Source organism: Camponotus floridanus, unplaced genomic scaffold (assembly GCF_003227725.1).
Source record: "Camponotus floridanus strain SB8 unplaced genomic scaffold, Cflo_v7.5 scaffold25, whole genome shotgun sequence".
In the NCBI taxonomy this organism is placed as follows: Eukaryota; Metazoa; Arthropoda; class Insecta; order Hymenoptera; family Formicidae; genus Camponotus; species Camponotus floridanus.
In genome coordinates, this window is record NW_020229381.1 from 1,717,436 (window position 1) to 1,743,995 (window position 26,560).

Here is a 26,560-nt window from a genome sequence, read left to right on the forward strand (position 1 = left end):
CGACGGCTTTAATTCTCATATTCGTATTCCACCTCCGCCCAGATCTACCCCCGCTTGCTCCCCACGAACGCCGACGCTGCCGACGATTCTCTTCAACCCTTTCTAACCCCTTCAATCGCCTCTTCTCCTCGGGCTGCAATCCTTTCGACTCGGACGGGTACCGCTTGCCCGGATGACACACGTATTTCCCCGCGTTGCGAACCTTCAAGTCGTTTCGACGTTCATGTTCGCGGTGGCCGCGGTCGCTCTTTTCCTATCTCTCGCGGAAAATGTCATAAAGTCGCCATCGGCATTTTATCGCACGGACCGGTAGATCAAGGGAAACGAGTCTCGGGATTAAGTTTACGCATACACTGCAATGCAGATGTTCGGTTGTAATTAATGTTTGGTGGAAAAATATGTCTATGTGTGTGTGTGTATATATATATATATATATATATATATATATATATATATGTGTGTGTATATAGATTTTTTACACCAAACACACACATTAATTACAACCAAACATCTGCATTGCAGTGTATACGTAAACTTAATTTTAGAACATTTTGTCGTTTATATAATATAGGGAGAGCATGAAAGAGAAACTAAATTCAATGTAATCAAATGACATTAATCTGATAAAATCCATTTCTCAAACGTGATTTTTTCAAGAGAAAACTCACTCGTTATACATAAGAGAATACGTATATAAATATATTTATATATATTGATCTTTTATTAATCATAATTTTATTAGATTATGAAAATCTAATAAAATTAACATTTGGAAAATTAATTTTAATTTAAATTTTATGAGAAATCCGATGAGAGACACTTTGCATTTGTGTCTCATATATAAAAGTTAATAAAATTAATTCAAAATATGAATTTTTAAAATGCTACATACTATGTTAATATAATAAATATAATAAAGATTTAAGTATTTTTTATTAGTAAAATTATACGAAGAATAAAGTTATATTGCATAATTGATAAACTTGAAGAAACTATATATATAACGCTATTTCTCTCGACTGAAAGTATATATTATAGTTTTATACGGTACGATTTAAATCGAAATAATTTCTCGCGCAAGAGAATACACGAAAGGGTTAGATCAATCCGACAAAGATAATAAAGAACGTTGTGCATGAAACGCATAGGAAAGTCTTCACACGGCTATCTCTGTCGGAATTTATTCCGGAAATACGTCCTCAGCACGCGGAGAGGGATAAAGATATTCCGGTTTTTGCATGGATTAGTAATGGAAGCTCTCTCCCGGGATGGAAGCTCTTTCTGGGAGGGGGTGGTTCGACGCCGCGGTAAGGGATGCCCACTATTCCGCTCGTAAAGCCTTCTTTCTCCCTCCCGTTTGTATCTCGAAAGCTATGACGTTTATTGACGACGTTCGCAATCAAGAAGCAAAGATCAAAATTCTCCATTGTTATCGGTAGTAGAAAGGATTAATTTTTATCGCAATATCTCCGTTATTTTATATTATTTCAAACAATATATATTATTTTAAACAAAATATTTATCCTTATCTCTGCATGATATTTTAAAATACATTTTGTAAGATTTTCACTTTTTACTTTATAATTAACATATTTTTCTGTTTGAATGTATTTTAATTTTAAATTCTAGATAATTCTGTGTTTAATTATGATTTTATTAATTATGATTTTATTTCAAATTTCGGTGAAAATAATTAATTGCGTATTTATTAAAAGCTAAAGAGCTTGATGCAAATCTTCCGAAGCACAAGCTACAAATTTAAAAATACAATAATATTCGAATTCTCTCTCGATTCCTCTCCACTTACCATTCCTCGTTTGCAGCGAGCAATAACGGCCTTCGGACAAATTTCTCGTCGAAAAAAATAGTGCTCGAAGAATACGACGATGGAAAAATCGCCGAAAAAAATATCTACCGTTTTCATCCGCTACCTCGCGCGTCTCGGATTCGGGGTACTCGTCGACTGAACTGGGTGTGGCCGTATGGAGAAGGGTTGATGTAAGCTTATACGCATGCAGAAAGAGATGCCCAGGAGCGGAGGCGCGGGAGACACGAGGACGGTACGGAAGAAGGGTCGAAAGGATAACGAATATGACGTCAATTTTAAGGCAGACTAGGGGAGAAGCAATCACCGTTGGCGGGGTTCGACCATCCCCGTCCCCAACACCCCCGCCCCCGTCTCCGTTCCCGTTCCCGTCCCCGCGATTCTCGCGCTACACACGCGGACTTTGAACTTTGACTTTGTCGAAATAAAGGCAAGCAACGTAAGCCAGGTAGGCAGACGAGCGGCCATGTTTCGTATATGTTTTATGTGGTACTAACTGGTGTCCCTTTTGACGAGGTACTTCGCGTATACGCCAATTTTAATCCACCGTGGAAGATGAGCTTCTATCTAACGCAAGATCAGCGTGAATAATTTTATATCGCGTATAGACTTGATGCTTATGCGTCCATTCTCATCAAAAGATATTTTCAAGCTACATATTAATATCGTATACCATAATTATAAACAGACTGTGTGTGTACAATGTATAATAAATAATTTCCGACATTTCGTATAAAAAGGATTACAGGCAATTTTCACAAAGTACAATTCTGAAAAAATATACTAATGAACGAGAAACATTTCGACCAATACTCACATCGTTCTTCGCTCGCAAAAAGATGCGCGGATAAGAGAAGTCAGAATACCCTATTATGCGCAACAATAAGGGCTGCGAGAGCGCCTATAATGACGTAATGACACCCATGATGGGAAAGTTGACTTCCTTGTAATAATTATCGTCATTAATAACGATCGTACCGGCAACGAGCCATCTCGCCGGTTGCGTTGAGTAGCGTTGTGCGAGTACGGCGCGATAAAAGCACGGAAGTACGTACGGGGTGGTCGAAGGCACGGATATAGAAACGCTTAAGTGGTGCATTGGAATCTCCCCGCAGCCCACCCCATCTACGCCGTCTCCCAATCTGCAACCCCTGGTCTACCACCCCCTTCTTCCCAACAACCATCAGTCCCATCGGAGGCCGCCGACGACAGCCTATTGTTTCAACGTATTAGTCATTCGACGTATCGTAAAATGTGCTGGCGAGATGTACTCGCGATCCCTCATCCCCCATCGGTCGACAAAACCAACCCCCAACCCCCGTCACTCTCAACCACACGTTGACGGAATCACGGATACAACCACCGACTAGTGCCTTTAACCGTGCCGAAGCTTCCCAGTTTCGCCGAGGAGCGTCGGTAGCTTACAGACTGTGCAACTGGAATTTTAATTAAGCATTTAAATGTGACGTTGTTGAAATATTTAAAGTAATTTAGAATAGTATACGCAGCCTCGGAATTACGAGAATATTTATTTGTATACGTGTAGATTAATAATAAGAAATAAATATGTATATCAAAATTAGAATGCATTAAAGATTACCAGCATGATATGACTGTACAAATGCAATATCTTAAAATATAAAAATTTTGAATAAACATGTATACAAACATGTATACAAATAGATAGAATTTTTAAGTTTGCCAAGCTTTGAAAATTACAGTTATTATCCTGTAAAGATACCTGATATGTCGACAAAACCTATTACTAGAGACCTATAAAACCAATGTTTTAATTCCTAGACAAGGAAAAAAGACATAGTAAAGAGTATGTAAGCAAACTTAAAATACGAATCGCATCTGCATGGGGAACAATACAATGCCGCTTTGTAACGCCATCGTAAATTATTTCGAGACCGGTATTAACGTACAAAGTGCAAAGTTCATGTCGATAACGACTGTATCATGTCACGCTATCACGATCCATTCGCAGTTGTGAATTTTTCGAGGCAACGTAATTATTGAATGGATATAAATGGCACGTGAAGCCATTTCTGGAACATGGAACGAAATTGCAGAACTTTGGCACGCGAAATCTTTGAAAATCATTTATATCATGTTTCACAGAGATGTGTTAGTGTTAGCCGTGTTACCATTTCCAGTCGCGATAAGCTGTTCAAGTTTCGAAGTAGTCGGGACGATACATGTCACAGATATTTTATTTTACATCACGGAAGATTATTAAAGCAATTGTAAAAAAAATTACTTATTATATTCTATATATTCTATATATATATATATATATATATATATATATATATATATAACATTAATATATTTCTAAAATGTTTTTTATATACGCATTATATTTAAAATAAATTATAATAATTTTTATCAATATCTACATCTTTATATATCGTACATCTTTGTTAAACAATTTCTGCATTCTCTCCCCCAACTTATTGATTTTATCTAAATTCACGTAAAAAATACATCACAATATGTAATGCCTAAAAAAAATTGTATATATTTTCATGAAACAAAATAAAAATTCACTGACCATCATCAACCTGACCACCGATCATCGTAAAGCGTACAATAGCTAAGAGAAATCTAGCGCATCGTAAAGAAATGTCCAATAAACATATTTAAGTTCACATAAAGCGAATGTTCCCGTTCCTGTGAGTACGTCACGTTCCGCCTTTCATCGATCAGTTGATCGTCGAATATCGTGACCGGCCGATCATACTTTAATCCCACGATATAATCGAGCGCCCGCACCCCTTGTCGTGCAACCGGCTGCAATGACGCGACGAGCATTTGCACACGGTGGCCTGTAGATTTCGTAATAATATCGATTTAGCGCGGTTCTATGCGTGCTCGATGAAATCGGAGTTTGTTCGAATTGAACCAAGCGGCGATCGGGCGCAAGATAAATCAACCCTTAAACTATATTTCTAAATTTTACCTATACACATACTTCTGTCATTGACAAACATATATTTTGCGATCATGTGTTCGCAATTTAATATTTAATTAGATCTCCTCTGTTTTTCTCACAGTATAACTAAGTAATTAACAGAAAAATAATATCAAATCGATTCAATGATTTATACTCGCGATAAATTCTTATACATAAAAATGTTGAATCAAAAATATAATTTCTTTATTTTATTTATGTAATTTTTTGTATCAGAGAAAGAAAGAGAAAAAAAGAGAGGAAGATATGTAAAAGAAATAAAAATTGTATGTATACTATAAACTTTTATAATCAATGATTCAAAATCAAAGAATTATGTTATGTATTAATAAATGGATTTCGGTTTAGTTTCAAATTGCTTTCGAAAAATGTTAAGAGATATTGTCCATACTATAAAAGAATCTCTTATAATTTGAAATATGGATTATAGAAAGCGAGCTTATGAATATAGAATGTCGCGGTTTTGGCGGCAAGACTTGCGAGTTACGTTTGCGGGGCGATGTAGCTTGACAAGATTGAGGAGGCAGTACGTTGCGATTTATATATATACAAGTTTGAGGTCAACCGATATGTGCTGCTGCTACCGAAGGCATCGTTCACCTACTCTGGTTTTCGCAAACGAAAACTCGAAATTCAGCGACATCAAAAGCTGGAGAGAGGCCACATTATCTCCCACCACAATGTACTTTACAACCCTACCAAATAAACTAAAAGACAGATAATATTTGAAAATTTTCTAGAATTTTTATATCAGCTGTAAATAATATATATATACGATATATATTTTTGATAATATTATCAAAAATATATATCGTATATATATATTATTATCAATATAATATTATCAAAATATTATCAAAAAGATATGATAATATTATCAAAATATTATCAAAAAGATAAGATAATATTATCAAAAATATATATCGTATATATATATTATTTACAGCTGATATAAAAATTCTAGAAAATTTTCAAATTATACGAATCAATATTAAATTCTGCATCGGTTTCAGTATTAAATTTGTTTTCTGCTAAACAGTATTAATACTACATCCTGAAGATCAGCTGATTTTAATATAATTTTAATTTCGTTATGTTAATACATGCACTGACGACAGATCTCAACGTCAACATTTAAATTACTTTCGCGAGGTGATTCGATATAAAAGCATCGAATGATTAAGGTGCAAACATTGTAGGTAGAAACAAACTGGTATAATTCCGTCCAAGCATGCGACATCGGCTACGAATTAGCGAACTGAAATAATAACATGGCATGATATATGAGCTATTAATACACAACGAAAGGCGTTCCCGTATGCACAGTGCCTTAACTACGCGGAGGTAGCCGCGACCGTACCGTTGAAAAATAAAATAAAAAAAGGAAAAGAATCAGTTGTAAAGTAATTATTAATGCCAGAGCATGCAACGCCGCGTTGCTGCCAGAAACTTTTCGCTGACACGCGAATAAGCCGTATTCCTTTCGCTCTATATGCATATATCCCAACTTCGATTGCCGGCTATTCAACCATCGTTCGAATTTAGTCTCTTATTGACAACGTGTTTTGATGTAGAAACAAAATTGTTTCACATGCTTTAAGTATTTTAAGACGCAAATAAGCGGTTTTAAATATTCTTAATATATGATCTTTCTTTTAATAATATAAAATTAATGAAATTTTTCTTGATGAAAAAAAATGTATGACATAAAATAACAAATAATTCAAAATTTACAGCTAAAATATATGTATTGTTCTATCTTGTCCTTTTACAAAAATAAAAAGAAACATAGTATTCAAAAATATCCATATAATCCAATCGAGTGTTTCGTATATGAAATGGCTGCGTGTCAGAAATTTTAGGAAGCCCGACCGAATGCCTTCGAACCCCAAAGGCAGGGAGTCAGATATCGCGATTGCCAACGGAATCGAGCAGAAAGAGAAGAAAGTCCGTCTGCGCGCCAATCCCGTGTAAACATTTGCAATGGATTTGCGAGCTATTCAAACGGTTAAATTCTCTTAAGAATTTGGTTTGTACAGGGGTGGTGCGCCACAGGCTGCACCCCCGCCTCACGCCACCCTCGTCTATATACCGCCAACGATTCCTCCTTACCCCAAACGACGAAGACGATTTCTCCTCCCCTTCAACCCCGTCGTTCTCTCACCCTTTGTATTTCTAACAATTGATATTCTTCGTAGTGTAAAGAAACGGACGGCGCACCCCTCGTGCTGCCGTCATACTCCTCGCGCTGGCCCGATGTCGAACAAATAATACGGGCGGAAAATCTGAGGAAATTACCACGACGCGGATAAATCTGCCGTCCTGTCAACTCTTTCGGTTTTCACGCCATTCTCTTTGCTCTCTGCCCTCGGGATAAATTGGAAGTAGCGGACTTCCGTTAAGACTCTCGATTTGTGCTACTACTTGTCGAATTCAATGAAGCAATTCGCGTTTTTTTTTAATTCCAAAGAACCGGTTAAAACCGCAAACATTATATACTATAATGTAACAATTTCAAAAAATGAATGTTTCAAATTAGAAAGTTTGAATTTTTTAAAACATATTAAGAGTGATTTTTCTTAATAAAGATGTAAAAAAAACGTCAAATTAATTAATAATTGTTACATTTTTTCTAAACATTCACTTAATATATTTATATCATTTAAACTTATTTCTTCTACTTGATGTATATATTTATTTCATTAAAATTATTTTAGATACTAGTTACCAGAGAGAAAAAGAGAAGTCTTACTTTTTGGAATAAGATTTGAACCAATATATTTCAAGGAAAGTTAGCACTAAGATCACTCGAGTCTACGAAAAGGCTGCGATTCACACGAGAGTAAGGATATCAGCGGTATCCCTTAAGGCGGCCGCGAGGCAGGAACTTTGCCGGCGAACTTCTATCAAGGGCAGAGGCGAGACCGCAACGATCAGTAGTCCTTCCCGGTAGCAGTTCGTCTCCGGTCTCACGGACGTATGTAAAGCAGCGACCGAAACAGCCGGCAGACCTCCGCGACCGCTCCGGGGGCGCCCTTACCTGCTCCTCAAGACAAACAGTGGCGGTGTCTTAACAAGTGGACCAAGCTGCGCCCAAGACAAAGGGTAATTGAGGGTAGGGATTAATACCCCTATACACCAGAAATCCAGCTCTCCGTTTGCCCCCTCTCCACCCGCTCGCCAGAGTTCTAGCGACTGTATTTCTCCTTGGAAACACACACACATCCTCCTCTCTCCTCTCTCCTCTCTTCTCTCTCCTCTCTTTCTCTACTATCTCTACGTCAGCTTTTGGCTGACTCGCTTTAGCTGTATCTCCTTCTAGTGTCTTCGATTTCCTCTCTCATCCCTCAACGTGCTTATTCTGTATTTTCTCTCTCTCTCCCTCCTCTTTCCTTTCTTATCTACCATCTTCGTGTCACACCGTCTTTTCCTTCTCGATGTTCCTTCCTGTCTAGCTCGAGCTCCTTCGAGAATCCCCGCCGGAATACGACCGGGTCATCTTGCTAATTAAACAATCAAATACGGGCAGCCACCAGCTGCCCATTCCCTGCCCGATTCTCATGGGTCTTCCAGATCGATTGATTAACTTTGTCAGAACTTCGATTGTCCCCTACGAAAACGAACGATTTGCCGCTGTATAGCCAAACGTTCCAATGAATCATTGTCCATATTTTCCCTGAGCATGTATTTTTGTCTCAAAGCTTTAGAATTAGAGTAACAATATAAAATACAAAAATTGATGCAAGATATCGTAAAAATTTCCATGTCCAGAAAATTAATAGAAAGTTCAACCAATGAATTGGTTAATATTATAGAAACCTATAAAAATATTATAATAGTAAAGAGAAAAATTTTACGTCTATTTTGAAATATATACAAAATTAATAAATGTCTGATATAGAATTATTGAAGAGAGAAACAGAGAGAGAGAGAGAGAATGTAACATTTTGAAAATTTTAACATTTTAATTTTGGTTTTAAAAGTTACGAATGTTAGAATGTATGTTTCGTATGTAAAAATCAAACACATTGAAAAAAAATTCTCATATCGCGGTATTCACTCGAGAATGAAGTTATAAATTGATTTTGCGCGGTCGAAGTTGGTGTTATCTCGACTGCGCATGCAAGTAAAGCAGAATCTCGAGCAATCCCGGAATTCGCGTTACCTCAGATCGAAAACTTGGCGAGGCCTTAACAGCTCCTTCGAGAGCAAACGTAGCGGGTCTGGCGGGCGAGGGGAGGGGGGAGGGGCGAAGCTTTACCCTCGCGGAATTATAATACAAAATGCCATAACTATCGTTCTAATCACACTTTATTCTAACTGGTCCCTCCATAACGAGGTGGCACAGTCCTTTGTGCGAGCTGCAAAGCACGCGGACGAGCAGATCGTAAAGTAGAGCCACCCCATGGGACCTAAGGGTTCTACGTTCTTAGCGCACGAAACTCGAAAGGACGCATTTGGAAAGCGTGCGAATATTACGATTACTCTCCTAAGCGCGGTTCATTACTATCGTTTGCGCGAGTCATATAGATGCGAGGGGTTCTTGCGCCGCTCTTCGTTAGATACGATAATAATAACGGATAAGTATAACGATCTCACTTAAAGTTAGTGACAAATTTTAGATTATAGACAATCGTGACAAAAAACAAAATGTACACATAGAAATGGAAACAGCGTTATATCTATTCACTTTAATTAAATTTTAGTTGATAGAATTGTAAATACGGTAAACGGTAAATTTTTTGATGGAATTTAATTAATTTCATTTGTCAATTTAAAAATTCTTTTAATGCACGTAGAACGAGAAGTATATTACAATACATTCAATGATAGAATAAATAATGCCTTCTCTATGCGAGATATATAGAAATGTATTCAGTATTTTATTCATCTTGCGCCGTTCGGAAGTATGCGATACGAAGAGAAAAATTCCTTCTCGAACGACATACAGAGACAGGAAAGGACAATTTACGTTGACGTGCAGATACGAGCGAGCATGTACGGAACTACAGAATAACGCTGTAATATCGAATTCCACGTTCCATGTCCCGAACCATCCGACCCAAAGCAAACCTCCCCAAACATTTTATTGGAATCCTTATTCGAGCTGCCTTTCATTGCGGTTGAACTGGAATGCAAATAGGCTGGTGACACTCGATGCGGAAGAGAAACGTCGCAATATACTTATCATACGTGCGTATATTGTTTATATGAAATATGTCAGAGATGCAATAAATCTTGTAAAATTCTAACTTGTGAGAAAATATTATTTTAAAAACTAATTCCACCATTTGACGTGACAATTTATATCTCGCCAAATACAATATCAATCTCTTAATCTTTCCGTTTCATCTAATTCACGTTAAATTAGACAATTTATATAAGATTACTAAAATTAGTTTCTTCAAAATTAATACAATCTCGTTCCTCTCAAGCCCCTGATAATGCGGTTGATTGCATATCGACGATCAAACGGGTTCGCAGCATAATCGTTTCGGTGAGCATGTTTGGCGAAATAATCGCCTAGCAACGATATAGTGTCGTCGATGTATTAATTATTGAACCGGTCGCGCGAGTTGTGGAAGGGCCGATGGTGGTTGGTCGCGACATAGGTGATACGCTACGGAAGCGGAGAGTGCGAGAGAGGAAGTTAAATGGAGCGACGCGTCGACGAGTTAGCCAGATACACGGCACGAGATAATTGCCATTTTAAATTTTACATTTTATTACTGATCGACCCCCAGATAGGGCTTATTGCGTGCGTTCGATTGTAATACTTTATCTTGCGTGGCGATCTAACAACCCTACCTTGCACACCGCTGCGCAGACCAACAGCCTTATTCCATCCCTTTCCCTCCCACACCGTCCTAGCTGCGTGCTTTACTCTTTCGTTCGATCCTCTCTTTTGCATATAAGTAATACAGGTATATGCGCGTATCATAAGCAGTCAACATAGACTAAATCTTGATCACTAATGATATTTTTATTATAATGACGAGTTAAAATATGTTTTTGAATAATATCTTCTTATATTTAATTAATTTTGCTGTTGATATCCCGCGTAATAAATATGTATTTTTGGTTGATATTTGCGCGTATTACTCCTAAATATGCATTGCAGTCGACCTGGTACTTAAAGTACAATGTAATATATCTTTGAAGAAGAAGTCTAATATATACATATATATATATATATATGGCGTGTCGAGTCTTTGCAAATATTTCACTCTACGTACGATACACACGTTACACGAGAAAATTGCATTCTCGCTCCTCAGAAATTGCATTCCCGTAAAAGATATGTCGTATTCGAACTGTTCATTCGGCAAGGTAATAGTTAAGCTCACGATAATTTACGAAGTCGGAGTGTGCGCAACCTTTGACCTACGAGCATCTTGCATGTAGTCATCATCGGGTGGTTATGGTGATTAAAAGACGAAACTACCTACAGATTCGACTGATGGGAGAGAAAGTGGAAAGGGAGGTAAAATGGATTTGAGTTAAAGAAGAGTGGAAGGGGGTAAAGTCTATTCGCGATCGTACTTACGTACGTGTACCTGGCAATGCTACTATCGATTATTAGTTGTTATCTTGGTGAAGTATTGCAACCCCGCTTAGTAGGGAGCTAAGCGAGTGAGCGAGCAAGTAACCTACCAAGCAACAACACCAAGCACCACCGCCACCCTTCTAGACGTTGCACAACCCCGTTTGCCCTCCCGTCACGCTGCGGCGCGTAGACCTCGGCCACGTACATACATCACTCGACACCGAGATAAGACTCGGATGGATCGTTATACTGCCCGGTCTATGATTAATAATTACTCGCGGGCCTTTATCAGATGCCAGACGACGGTTGAGTTACCTCGATAACAAGTAATCAAACCCCACGAACTCCATAAGCTCGCCGAAGCTTAGCGCTAAACGAACGCGTTTGTTGGATTTATTTAAAAAAGTATATGTACACGAAATTCGATTACGCGGCGAAAGCCTTGAATTAGAAAACTTAATATTAATGTCGGTGAAAGATAACATCCTATCATGATCGCGAAAAAAATAAATAAATAAATAAATAACGCATTTTAATATAATATGAAATATAATTGCAAAATCGAAAAAGTATTAGTGGGAATTTTACGTAAAATAACGACTGTAATCAATCAATCACGTTTCAGATCTATCCTGGTAATTAGACGATAAGTTAAAATTGTTTGAAAATATAAGTCTTAGGTCTTGTTAAAAGAAATGGCAGATCATTAATTTCGAATCAAGCGAAACCCTATTAAAGATAGGAATGGTGTTCTGTCGTCCCGCGTGGCGTGCCGTGACACCTTTTCGCCCTTGTAAATGCAAATTTTATTAATAACGAGTAGGTTATATTTCAAATCGGTCCGAGTTTCGCGCCAACCGGTAATCGTGTACCTCGGATCACGCACCTCTTATTGCACGCACGCGTTTACTAACGAGAATCCAGTCCAATTTATGTATAATAGTGTAAACATGCAAGAAAGATCATAGGTTTTCGAAATACATTTGCAAAATTACTCGCCCTCTTATCTCGCGACTTCCACTTGTGTGATTGTATTACTTTATTTAAAATAAAGAAATCAAATAAGAAATCAAATTCAGATATTTAGCGTAATAAAATGTTAATTTATTACATGTGAAATAAGTTTTCGAATATTTTTTAAACTTGTTTCAAGATTAAGATAAAAAATAATTTAACACTGTCACATATTTTATATTTATGTGTATATAAAGAATTATTTATTATAAATATTTTATTAAATAAGACCGATAAGATAATTTCAAAATAAGACCGATAAGAAAATTGTATACATTATATTATACAATGATATAAAGTAGTTCAAAAATACATTATATTATAATATTATAGCAAAGATAAGTGAGCGATTAATTTTACAAATAATATAAATAGACTAATAAATAAATTACTCACCCGATGTTCCGCCGTCGTCCAATGGCTCTCCGGATTTCTTTCCTCTTTCTTTTCGTCATCCTTCATTGCTTCTTTATGGCACTGACACAACACTCATTCGCGATAATATAATTAATTACAATCGCGCGTACACTAATAAAAAATATGACAATTACGCGCATTTGGTATTATAACACTATTAATCTTAATCAAATACGATGTATATTTTATATTGTTATAGGAAAATATATATATAGTTAATATTACGGGAATTGAAATGTGTTAATCGCGAGAATTAATTAATGCAATTCACGTAGATTGATAATTCTAATTGAATATAATATAAGCAACGAATTTTACGCATTGATATTTCTTAGTACTTGTCACGATCGTACGTCGAGAGATACTGACAATGAGATACTAACAATGACCTCGCGCCGATTGTGAGTCTTACCGCGCACAATGACAACAAAAACTGTAACATTCACAAGAAACTCGACGGGGATAGCAGAGTTAACATTGTATGAATGTGATCAGATGTTACGTCATAACTTCGTGTAACCTTGATATTTTCGCGTTATGTATAAAATAATATAAAATAAAATCCATATGGCATATACGATCAATGTCGAAAATTATAACAAGCCATATAAAATATCGCGCTATCATCGTATTCTAATTTGATTAGTCTGCGCGCGATTGTAATTAATCATTTTCACGAATAAATGTCGTATAAGTACAAAAAGATAGCAATTAAAAAAGAAACAAAATAAAGAAGAACAAAAATGAAAGAAAAGAGAAAGAGATTTGGAAAGATTGGACTGCGAAGGAACCATAAGGTTAGTAATTTATAATTTTAGCTTATTTATTACATTTACTTATTAAAAATATATTATATAAATTTTTATTATAAGAATATATTATAAAATAATTAATTGCAAAATTAATTATTTCCATAATAACTTTATATTATTGTGTAAAATAATTTATATAAAATATGTACTTTAGATTTTAGTTTATACTTAAAATAATTTTTCAGCATATTTATAATTCTTTAAATTACTTATGTAAAATAAAAGTTCTTATTCATTTATCAATTTTTTAAACATGTTACAATTTTTTCTATTAAATATTTATTTAAGAAAATAAAAATGTAATCAATTATTATTTTTTAAAATATTAGTTATACTGTGGGGAGATATTACTTTATATGAATAATATAGGTATATTTTAAATTTATCTGATAAATCTTGCGAGAAGTATATTTTTCAATGAATTCAGAAAACATTTCAATATTAAAAGAGCAATTAATTTTTTTAACACACTTCATTGTATAGCAAACTAATATTATCATACGTTTGGTTTATTTTCATAAGTTTAAAATAAGCAATAAAATCAATATTAATCTCGAGGGCAAATTAATTCAAAATTTATTTATTTTATTACCAAAACCTCGCACACACAAAGAAACTGTTAAAACTTCGATTATTTTTTAAACTTATTTCGCGAGCAGTAAATTTGGAATTAAAATAACAACTTAATATTTTATTATGCCATACATCCGAATTTGATTTCTCGTGATGGGATATCAAGTTAATCCTTCGCAATAATCATCCGTTAGAATTTTCTTTCAAGCGACAATTCAACTTCCATTTATTCCAGAATCGTATTATTCGATAAATACGGCAGCATGTGTAATTTTTAAAACGCATATTTAAAAGAGCAGAGTTAACGTGTACAACGTTGCGTTGCTTTGTCTCTTTCAGGATTTGAGAACAACATTAATCGCGATTTGCCATACCTCGCCCTCATTAAAGCTAGGTCGACGAATCGCATCCTTTTTTCGAACAGCAATGACCAATCGTGGAAAATACAATAGAACAGAGACCAAGGTTATTTTTAACTGGCATCGCAGAACGTGCATGTTTCATGCACTATCATCGGCCACAATCGGATATCAATAGAATTTGCATAAAAATCTATACGTGCCTTTCCGGCCGACTAGGGTAACATTACTCCCTCTTTCGTTCATCAGTGATGAGCGTCGAGCCTTACTATGATCATCATGTTCACTTCAGCCTGATTACAAAACGGATATAAGTAAAATATAATTATATTATTCAGAAGATCAATTTATATATGCATATAGATAAATTTTAGTTATTTGTCGCAGCGATTTATCAGCGAAATAATAATTATTGTATGCGATAACTGTTATATGTAGAAAAAATGCAACTGACAAGAAATAAAATATTAGAAAAAATAAAAAATTGTATAATGAATTTATATAGAAATTTCTAAATTTTTATTGTCACGTTGGGTAAAATATCATGAATAATCGGAAAGAATTTTTATATAACTCGAGCATGTGACACACAGCAATAAACAAGCAATTTTTGCACACTCTCTTGTTAATACACAATAACCGACTGTAGTTTTCAATGAGAACAGTAATATTACACATGGTAATGGTAAATGAAACGCGTGAAACTTTGTATAATGAAATTAATTGCATCTCACATAAATTGATATGAAAATATTGTCCCCGATTTACGTTGAAATACACGGAATTTTCTGTGCGACAAAAAGTGTCACGCGTCCCCAGATGTTTTCTTTATCAAATAACAACACAATGCACTTTACCAAGTTATCTAAACATTGATAAACGTTATTCTAATTCATCTTTCGTCGTATATAGGCGCTTAATTAGGCTGTCAGAAGCGCGTGGGAGTTTGCAACTTGAGTCAACGTGGCAAATCACAATCTTAGATTATTCCAAGAAATCCTCCAAGCATTCTCAATTATTTTTATATATGAACTTTTGATATTAATATTGCATATATTTAATAATTATGCAAACATTCAAGCACGAATATTTTTTTATTTATTATACTACTATAAGATATTGCATAAAAATATTTATTCGTTTGAAATCATGAAATAATCATTATTTTCTACATATACCGGGATTAGCGTGATACGTACATTTTCATTACAGATACTTCCCAGAAAATATTCGTTGTCATATTTTACTAATTGCGTGACTATATTAGCCTCGATTCCTGATGCGAGATGCGTGTGCGTCTGCAGGACATGCACGTACGCACAACATGAAGCCTCCGCGGAAGAATCGCGACGGTTTCATGTCACTCCCTTCACATGGGACGAGTGTATTTTATTTGACGGCCTCACCTAAACGTCTATTCCCGGTTGACGTTGAAACGCGTGTCGACACGCCCGGAATTGAGTCGTGCATTCAATTTTAAAGCGTGCCCGTTCCGGAAGTGGAATTGGGAGAGGTCCTCGGGGATACGCGGGGTGTGTATTGCTGTTTCCGATGTCTTATGCGAACGAAAAAAAAAAGATATTTTACATGGAAAGAATGGAAAGAAATTATTAAAATCTTTTTCCCCCAAAATAAAAAGATATTTATTTAAAGATATAAATCGTTTATCTCAAATGCATTAAAATTCCATACATTAAAAATCTTTGAAAAAATCATTAATATTATTTTTTATTGTTGTATTTTTTCCTGGAATTGTTACTCTTCAATAGAATTGTATAAAATAATTTATTCGTGTATTTTTAATCGCGTATTCTCTCTACGTTGTTTGCATAGCATGTTCAACTTACCATTTAAAGCTTTTAAAAAATTTAAACGTTTCAAATAAACCGTTCGTTTAGGTTCGAAATTCTGTGCACGTTTCAATAACGAGAATTCGACATGGGAAATACGGACAGTCGAAATTTTCCAATTACCTGCTCGAGTAAAAACCAAAGGCGCGTATATGCTAGATGATATTCAGCGTCGAGAAAAAAGTGAAATCGTTCGAAACATGAACGTAAAAAAACAGCAAAGGTCGGCTGTTTCGCTTTCATCGCCTTTCTCGCGAAAAGGATCGAGGGTTTCGGTTTAAAAGGCCGCTTTTGACCAGAAAGGACTCGGCGTCGTGGTAGACGCCGACGCGCTTGGCGGTTTGCAGCTGATTTCGATTGAATAATTTATGTTTCATTACGTGGGGAGGGGAGGTCCGAGCTTATAGGCGCCTCACAAACGGCGCTCGTGTGTTTTGGAGAGAAAGCCTCGACCAACATTGAGCCGGTTGAATCAGACGTCGAGCCTTTCATATATTTCCTATATCTAACCATTGAGAGCAACGTGAAAAGAATTTTGTATCGAGGTTATTGAGGGGCGCTCGACCAATACAGTAGGCATAATGATGGCCGACATCGGTGTACCCTCGTTACGAAAATGATACAAAAAAAATCCGTGAATAATTTATGATTTAAATAAAACTTTCCTTTATTTTATATCCTTTAATATAATATAATAATTGTTAAAGTGCACTTTAATTGAATTTGAATCATTTCAATATGATTTGACATTGTCTGTCTGTCTGAAAAAACTCAAAACTTAATAAATTTCCATGTTCTGATAATTATGCATGTCTATTATATAATATATAAATCCTTTCTATTATATTAAAAATAAAAAGTTTTTGCAAAAATTAATATGGATCATGAATATTTCGTTTTCAATTGACATGTAAAAATATAAAAGTCACGGAATAAAACATGTTGACGGCGAAAGCTACATTAGGGAAAACTTGAATCACCTGATAAAATATAAAACTCGATTTCTTTCTGTCTCAGTGAAAAGCATCATCTAAAATATCTACAGTAAATGTAATGCGTGTATCAATATTTTATAATACGACAAAATACATTAAGAACTTCACTTCAAAAAAGCACCAATATATATCTTATCGTATCTTATATAAGTCGGAGATAATAAAATCTTAAAAAGTAAATTGAAAAATTTTATATATATATATATGCACACACGTTAAAGTTGTTTATTTATAATTAGGATATTTATTATTTTATTATTTTTGCTATTAATAATAATTTATTTTATAATAAAATTAATTTGTATAAAAAATATTATATACAATATTATTACAAAATGAGTTTTTTTTTAAATAATCGTATATATGATTTTCTTTTAAAAGTAATTTTTATTTAATTCAATATAAATAATACCGAATCTAAAGACTTAAACTTAGAATTTAGACAAGCTATGTAGCCGAGAATTTAAAGAGGAACGATGATTCCGCATTCGCGTTTAACCCGAGAAATCATAAGTTGCTTTCGACCCTCTCGAGATTGCACTGATCTAGGCAACCGTGATTTATCGGCTGAAATTTGAGTATCACGAAACACGCGAAATGCGTATCGCGAATCCAATATACTGTTCACGGGAGTTCCTTCTATTGGGTAGTCATAATTCACACTGGGATTCCATAACAAAAGGAACATATATACATGTATCGAAATACAGGTTTATATCACCAAAAATTTGTGAAAAGAATTTGTTTCTATCGATTCCCATTGTAATTACATGAATAAACAATAACATATATATATTTAAAAAAATGTAATTAATTTAAATATAGAAGAAAATAACTATTTTTATACATCATAGAAAAAATTTAATAAAATCAAAAAACTTATACTCATCTCACACTAACAAAAACTCTAGTTTTAAAATAAAATTTATATAATTAAATATATATATAATCAATATATTAATGTATCGCATTTTCAATGTAAAGAAAATAGGGGAAAAACGTATTAAAAAACGTATACCTTAAAAATTTAAAATAGAGGAAAAACGTATTAAAAAAACCTATATCTTAAAAATTTTAAATTCCTTCATGCAGTTATTCGTGAGATATTTAACGAATATTAAATAAATCAAGAATAAAGTAATCGCATCAAACTTCAAACTAGGCTAGCAATATTTAATATAGATTAATATAGATTACTATCTCTTTTATTATTCTTCTTCTCACATTAAAGGAATGCGAAATACAGCGCAATTGCATCATTTTGATATCATGCAATGCATCGACAAGCAATCATGCATAAACGAGGATACAAGATGCAAGAACTGATTCTTCGAAGCAACTCAGTATATATTCGATGCAATCATAACTTACCCAATTAGAGAGTCAGCCATTTATCCGGAATCGGTTGAGATCACGCGGCCAAATGTTCGCCCGAAGGGATGGATCTTAGGTAGCCGTTCAAATCGACGGCGGCAATTCGCAGCTACCCCTTTCTATCGGGGAGTTAGCGAGCCGTTTTGCATGAAGCTTCCAGTCGATAAGAAAACGGTCGAGTAGCGACCCCTTAGCTCCGGGGGTATCTACCCTACCGACTCGGGGATGATGCTTGCATCTTACGAATGCACTGGAGTAATCTCCTGTAAAAATATTAAAGAATACTGCTGAATTTTATAATACACACAAAGCTATTCTAATACCAGACAATAATATTAAAGTCTTTTTATAATTTGATTTTAAATACGTCTGCAATTTTCGTTAAAATTTATATTCTTATATTTTTATGCTAATTAATAATGCAAATATAATAATGTCGTAATATAATAAATAATAATATATACATCTATATAAATATATAAACCTAGATAATATAGATTTATATATATAGATTTTTATATTTTAATAAATATATAATAAATTTTAATATTATGAATCGCATTAATATTTCATAATATGCAATTATCGCTATTAAAGAACTATTTCGAGACAAAGAAAAACAGAAGAAAAGTTTTCTATGTAACATTTTCATAATGTCAATATATTATGTATATAATAGTATTTTCATAAAGTCAATAATAATAGAAAATGGCAAATGGCTTTAAAAGTTTAATTTCGCTCGATTAAGATTAGAAAGACAGAATGATTACACGGTCATAAAAATAAAATGACATGTTCGTCGCTTTGCCGTGACTTTCTCGGTTTAAATCACAACTGTCGGGCGAATCGCGACAAGAACGACATTAAGGGCGGCTAATCTACTATAACCGCAAGTACACAACGATGCCGATATCTGGCAATGTGTTGGTCTTCTCGTCGACACTCGCTAATGAGTGAAGGGCCACCGTGTTGCACCAGCAACCAACCTCGCTCTGGGAATGTTAACGGGCCTTTCTCGTGTCCCCGATGCATTGGCGGTTATTGTTTGAACTGAATTATAGATTACGCGCGGTAAGGCAATAATAATTGCAATCATTATGCAAATACCCGACTAACCCTCGTTACACGCGGTACTTTACCTTGCTGAATCATAAGACTGCTACACGTTCCTTTGGTCTACGTGACGTAGATATTCTTTTTCTCGAGTATGCTGGCAATTTGAAGTGTGCGCAACGCATTGTTGCAAACTATTTGAGCGAAACCTTTGAGCTACAAAGAATGCTCCCCCTGGCGAAAAGTGCTGCGCATTTTTTTTCCATTTTCAGCACGTCAAATGCAAAAAATTTTTTTAAATACTTAGCTTCATATATTTGACAGACAGCGAAATATGCTTACTTTTCTATCAATGTCTCGAGAAAATAACTCAAAAGAATTTTTCCAATTCACGATTCTTGAAAAATCATATTCATCAATCATATTGTAGTTTTATATATATATATATATATATATATATATATGTATATATATATATATATATATATATATATATATACCATTTGTTTCCATACAAAATGTTCATGACTTGATGAATTATTTTTGTTTCATATTAATCACATTAATTTTTTTTGGAATGGAGCAATGTCTGGACAATGGACGCGCGATTACGGAGACATTTTTCACAGAAAAAATAATCAAAATGTTTTCATCGTAATGGTTTCGCGACGTACCTTCGACGTGACAGAATCGTTCATCGAGAATAAATCGACACGCGGCTACGGACCATTCATTCCCGTCGGCAAAAACGCATCTGTCCATTAATGTTTCGTATTCCCGTAAGATACGGCCCCGGGGACGCGATTCATTTATATAACCCTGCGCGTACATGGCATGCCAATACCCGATCGACCCTTTCATGATCGTTTGTCATTCTCATACGCCCACAAATACACGGTAATGAAAGGCGTTGTTGCATTCTGTGAATCAGCGGAATTACCGTGTATAATATGCAACAATTGTGCATACATGTAAAAATTTAATAATTAACATACACGTAGCATAGAAAAATAAAATGGATAAAATTACTGACATATAACAATATCTCAATATTAATTAAGCAACAGTAAATTCAGACAATATTAAATAATTCCATTAATTCTTCAATCTTTTACAATGAAACATTCTTAACTGTCTTTAAATGACAGATATTACAAATTTTATTAATTCGCAGCTTTACACGAATGCATCTAACATCAGTCTGCAAAAAACTGCTCACGCCAATCTAATTGTAAGAGGGATGATTATCGCGATCACGTTACGAATCCGGATAGTTCACGCGCACCCTAATTCGGGTTGTTCCCTGATACGTTCAATAAAGTAATTAGGTTCAAATTCGCCTAGGTGTCGACGACAATTGATACAGAGCGATTCGATCGCATCAAAATTGCGGGAGCACTCGCATTTAATGAGATCGGACCGAGATAAAGTGCGAAACGTACGCACTTCCGGTTACATTAGCCGATTATTGCTGTGCTTCCTTCTTGATTTATGCGCGCGTAATACGACTTCTTCAGGTCTGAATTCGATTCATTAGCAAGGACACTCATCGCATTTCCAATAGGTGGACCATAAATTTCGGCCTTATCTGCATACATTGCTCGTCGCGGTAGTCCTACAAGTCATGCGTCGGCTTTAATAAATTGAAAAATCACGCTATGCTTCGCGACTAGAATCTCTCCGAGCTAATATGATTCCCTGACTTACGACGGTCCGTTATCATATCGCGGTAACAAATATATTCCATTACGTGACAACTGTGCGCGCATGTGTGCGTTCGAGATAGCGTTAGAGAAGAGCACGGTGGAAAGGAAGAAAAGCAAGTGAAAATCTACTTGAATATATTTAATCAAGATTGTTTCGTAATTAGGGTAAAACATTTTTTGAACCACACGTGTCTTCCTAATAAAGATGTAGATACGTCGTTTAGATCGCACGATCGACGTATTTCACGCAAACGTCAGAATTTTATTTTCAATCTGTTCATTATTTCCTCGTGTAATACTTTTAAATTGATTTATTGAATTTATTATGATTAGGATATTTTGTTAAAATTAATATTCGGTTCATACATGATATTATAGTTGAATTAATAATCGCTATAATCACTAATAATTTTTAATCTTACTATTAATGTGTATAAAGAAATATCATGTTTATCCTAAGTTTTCATACATAAATATTATCATAAAAATTTTTGAAAAATGAAAAATAAAAAACATGTATGATAAATTAATATTTATTCCCTGCCAATCTTATTCTCCAAGTCACTTTTCCGATATGGAGAGAATGTAAAACGCAAAGGAGAACTCGCTGAAAAACGCTCTCATATTTTTCCATAGGACCAAATAAATATATGCGAATACGTCGGAATTTTGTCGGGACAGAGAATGAAGGGGGAAACAGGCAGACGTGCCGCAGTCAGATAGCGGAAGTAGTAGACGACAGCTTCCGATGGACCGCATTGTGTACGAATCACATGCAAAATGTAGGAGCCAAATATGAATACGTCTCGACAATGGCCTCCTCCGATTTTGTTTCTTTCGATCGTATCTCGTAATCGTACAGAACGATGTTCGAAGGGTACATAATTTTTGAATAGCAAACTTGAACGTCCTCGCGTCAATCGAACCACGATACAATATTATTTCCTCGCGAAAGACAATCTTTTTTCCAAAACGATTGAATGCTACTTATTTACAACTAAGTTAGTGCAAATAAAAATATGCATATAGTATATGTATGTTAAACGGTATTAAAACAAATATAAATAATAATATTAAATTGTAACAATATTAAAAAAGAAAGTTAATTTGTGCAATCCTTCATATTATGCTCGTATAAAAAGCTATATAACATATATATATAATTAATAATACTAATATTATATATAACTATGATTATATAACATATATATAGTCAATAATATAAATATTATTCATTTTTTGAAACTCATGTCATTGTTTAATTACCGTGATATTTTCGAATCTTTCGTGTCAGATTTTTTCCATGTATGCAGAAGACAGTCTGTCCAAAGTCGTCTACATGTGACGGTGCTCAACGGCAGTATGTATGGACAATGTGGGTGATTCTTTAAGCGTGAAATAAATAACTCGGAGGGCTCGGCCGAAAACGTGACGCGAGCCAGTTTTCGGACCCTCCAACGTCACGTTAACGAGAAAAAACCAAGGGAGCACATTTTAACGTCAACAATTAAAAATATTGTACATATATTATCGGGCTCACCTATTTGCCGCACAGCCGCGAGGGTCGTCTTCGCTCATTCTTCACGATTACAAACTTGTTTTAGGTACACTCGCGGCTGTCGTAATTATAACAAGCACACGTACGTGACATTATACATGTTGGACACGTATATAACCACCGCGCATAGAGCGGCATATGCTATGTCATATTTTATATCTTTACAACGGAAAAAGAATGCTTTTCATTTCTTATATAATATTTATTTTCCTTCCCTTTCGTTCTTCTATGGAAATCATGTCATGTACGAATGCTTTCGATTAATTTAATGTACGAATATCCATAATAATGAGCAATTTTGTAATTGTTGTAATAATAATAATCTTTATTCTCTCTCTTTTTCTTTCTCTTAAATGATTTAAATAATTTCAGAAAACAAAGAAATATTTTAGTTATTCTATTATTTTCTTAAAACCGAGTTACTACATATCGCGTCAACAATATTTAGATTAAAAAATTTAATTTTAAATTCATAATTAAAAAAATTTTTTTAATTATATAAATATTAATACTATGATATATATGTTATATATGCTATGACAGATGTATGTAAATATTTGAAGTCATTTATAATACCCTTATTATTAGGCTAAAAATTTTAATGACATTATAACATAAATTATTAACGAATGTGTAACGGATATGTCCGATGTCTATAAAAATATCGCGTTTTCGTGCGCGTTTTTCTCTCCTACGAAATGAGCTGCCTCCATCTCTCATTTTGGACAGGGCTTCTCATCGTCGACTCGCTCTTATCTTGATATTTTTAGGAGGGTATTTTCCAGTGCTGCACGTTCTTTTCATTTCATTTAAACGATGAACAGAGAGAAAGAGAGAGAGAGAAGACCGCTCGTTCAGCGCTCTTGCAACGGATAGCGCCACATTTTCATTAAGGCTGTTGATTTATTGGCATAGTTAGCCCAGTCGACCTCGCTACAGCCTCGTTCTCTTTGAAAAGAAGAGCTAAGATCTACTTCTCAACTATTTTTTCACACGTGAAAATCTATAAATATCTATACATGTTGCTGTAGTTTTGATCTTATAGTCATGTTATTAAAAAAATGCAACGGTAAATGCCGTTTATTATATTGTTTGATATCGTTTCTCTCTTCAAATTAAGAAAATAGATCAAATTAACATGAATCAGGGACTGCTATTAATAAAGATGAATTAATTAATGTATTTAATTGATGTAAACATTCTGTAAACTGTATTATTTGTAAATTTACCTTTTATATTTCTAAATCTTATTTACATAAGAAAAGAATTAATAGCAGAGCAAAGAAGGATATTAACATTAGTAGCGGTTCTTGAAGAAAACGTAACAGTACACTAACATTTTATCTTTATTCGGTTAATCACTAATATGTGTCAATTAAATTTAGGAAATCCAGTTTCGCCAAGAGAAACTTGAAGAAACCAATTGATAAATCGAACAGCCCCGAAAATAAAGCAATCTGTGGCGAGGCCGACGAAATTTTGCCAGTGGCTACCAGACGCGAGCACCATTTATATAACGTAAAGGATAGCGGAACGGAAAGGATTCGCGAAAGGTGGCGGCTAAAGGGAAGACGAATCGACGACACCACCGTGCCAGCCCACAACTGACATCTTCCATACGTCAAAGCCCCGTCGACTCGTCTTTCCGAGCCTCCGAAAATGTTTCACCTTCGTATCTGGATTAAAGAGGGTGGCGAAAGATATTTTATCTTCTCCTCTCTTGTACAGGAAAACGAAAGAGTATCCGAAACACTAAATAATTAAGTTATACATATATGATTTTATATATCTCTAAATATATTTGTACTATTTATACATTGCATTTTTCGCAATACTTTTAATAGACTCGAAAATATTAACAAAAGTAAAGAAATACAAATTATTATTTCAACATTTAAATCAAAATGTAATTAATTTTCGTAAAATTTTAAATGTACTCTACTTGAGAAATAATTTAAATTAAAATTTGAAGCGAATTTTATTTGTTATATAATATAAATACAAGCATAAATCGTACTATAAAATATACTGTGTGCGATCATGCTTGAAATTGAATTCTTCACTTAGAATTTTTGACCCCAAGACTACGTATGAAACTTTACATCTTCCAGAGAGTGGCGAAATCATTTCAGAGAATCCCGATTGCTACCGCATGCGGGCGCGTTTAAAGTCGTACTAATTAACACGGCAGCGATTCAAGATGTCGGCCACGCAATGGGGTGAGTCGAGAAGGAGGAAGTCTTAAGGCAGCGTGTTCTCTCCAGGGAGCCAAGTGTTAGGAGAATTAACAGCAACCCCTGATCTTGGCCCTCTATGCTATCTCCCTAATAATAAACTGGTAATTCCCAATGCCCCTATAAGTTACTCCCTTTCAACGCCACAATGACCTACGAGTGCCAAGACGTATTGTCTACCGGGTGTTCGTGATCCGTTCTATCGTGCTCTTCATCCTACAGGCTATTAGTTGATTGAATGAGAAAAACGAGTCAAGAACAGCGCGAAGGAGAAAACATCATTTTCATACGTATGACACCGAAACGATAACGTCGTTATAGCATGACATAGATTATTGTGATACTTTTGACAATCTTTCTTCATTATTATACGATTTTTCAAATGTAAAATATTTTTCTTAATGTGCGCATATATTTTACAATATCTCTACACAAAATATCTTTATTACTGTAGTAATTTTTTAGTAAAAATCCTCATTACCTAACAACAGTATTTGAGGCACTCTAAAATTTTTTTAAATCATTATTCTCTCTCTTTCTCTCTTTCCTACTCTTCTAAGCATTGAATAATTAAATTATATCAAACAAATGGCGAGAATACAACACGAGAATATATTAATTAATAAACATAATCATAATATAGAATAAAGAGATGTGTACTCATGAAATGAATATAGAATTATTATATATTTATAACAAACTAGACCACACGGGAGAGCCGAAGCGGTTAATAAATTCTAATGATTTCTTGAGCAAACAAAATTTGTTAAATCTCAACTTTGGTTTACCGTGATGTAATATTGATGATTGCCGGTTTCGCGTGCATTCTCTCTTCCGGGGCATTTAGCGAAACTTACTCTCCACCGGATGTTAATTCGCACTCTGAATGAATTCATCATGATTTCAGTGCAATGCTCACCCGTTACATCGTTACGTTACAAGCCTCGTGTATCCTAGAATGTGCACACCTTCATCATAGACATCCACCATGGCCTGTAAAGTACCGTGCTTTCCGTACCGAGAAGGGGAGGAAAACGCGAGTACGAGAGAAGGAGCGGATGTTGGTTACAGGATAGAGAGAATGAGGAATTGTAAACTTCCAAGAGGAAGCACAACCTCTCGACCGTCTCAACCGGTTAAATTTATGGCCATAAATTCCTATCCAATAAGAAGCGAGATCCATGTATTCTCTAACGGTAACAATATATATAAGTAGTATCTAAACTTATGTACACAACAAGAATTCTTCAATAATTAAAGTAAATT

The 26,560-nt window shown here is 34.7% G+C and overlaps 1 long non-coding RNA gene across 2 annotated transcripts in view; it reads right to left on the reverse strand.

The window, feature by feature from the left end:
• LOC105248734 overlaps positions 1-26,560 on the reverse strand; it is a 176,802-nt gene that overhangs the window by 146,415 nt on the left and 3,827 nt on the right. For both annotated transcript variants that reach the window (XR_889005.3, XR_003122885.1), the window contains exon 3: positions 18,741-19,006. This is a non-coding gene — a long non-coding RNA (uncharacterized LOC105248734). The remainder of the gene's footprint in view (positions 1-18,740; positions 19,007-26,560) is intronic.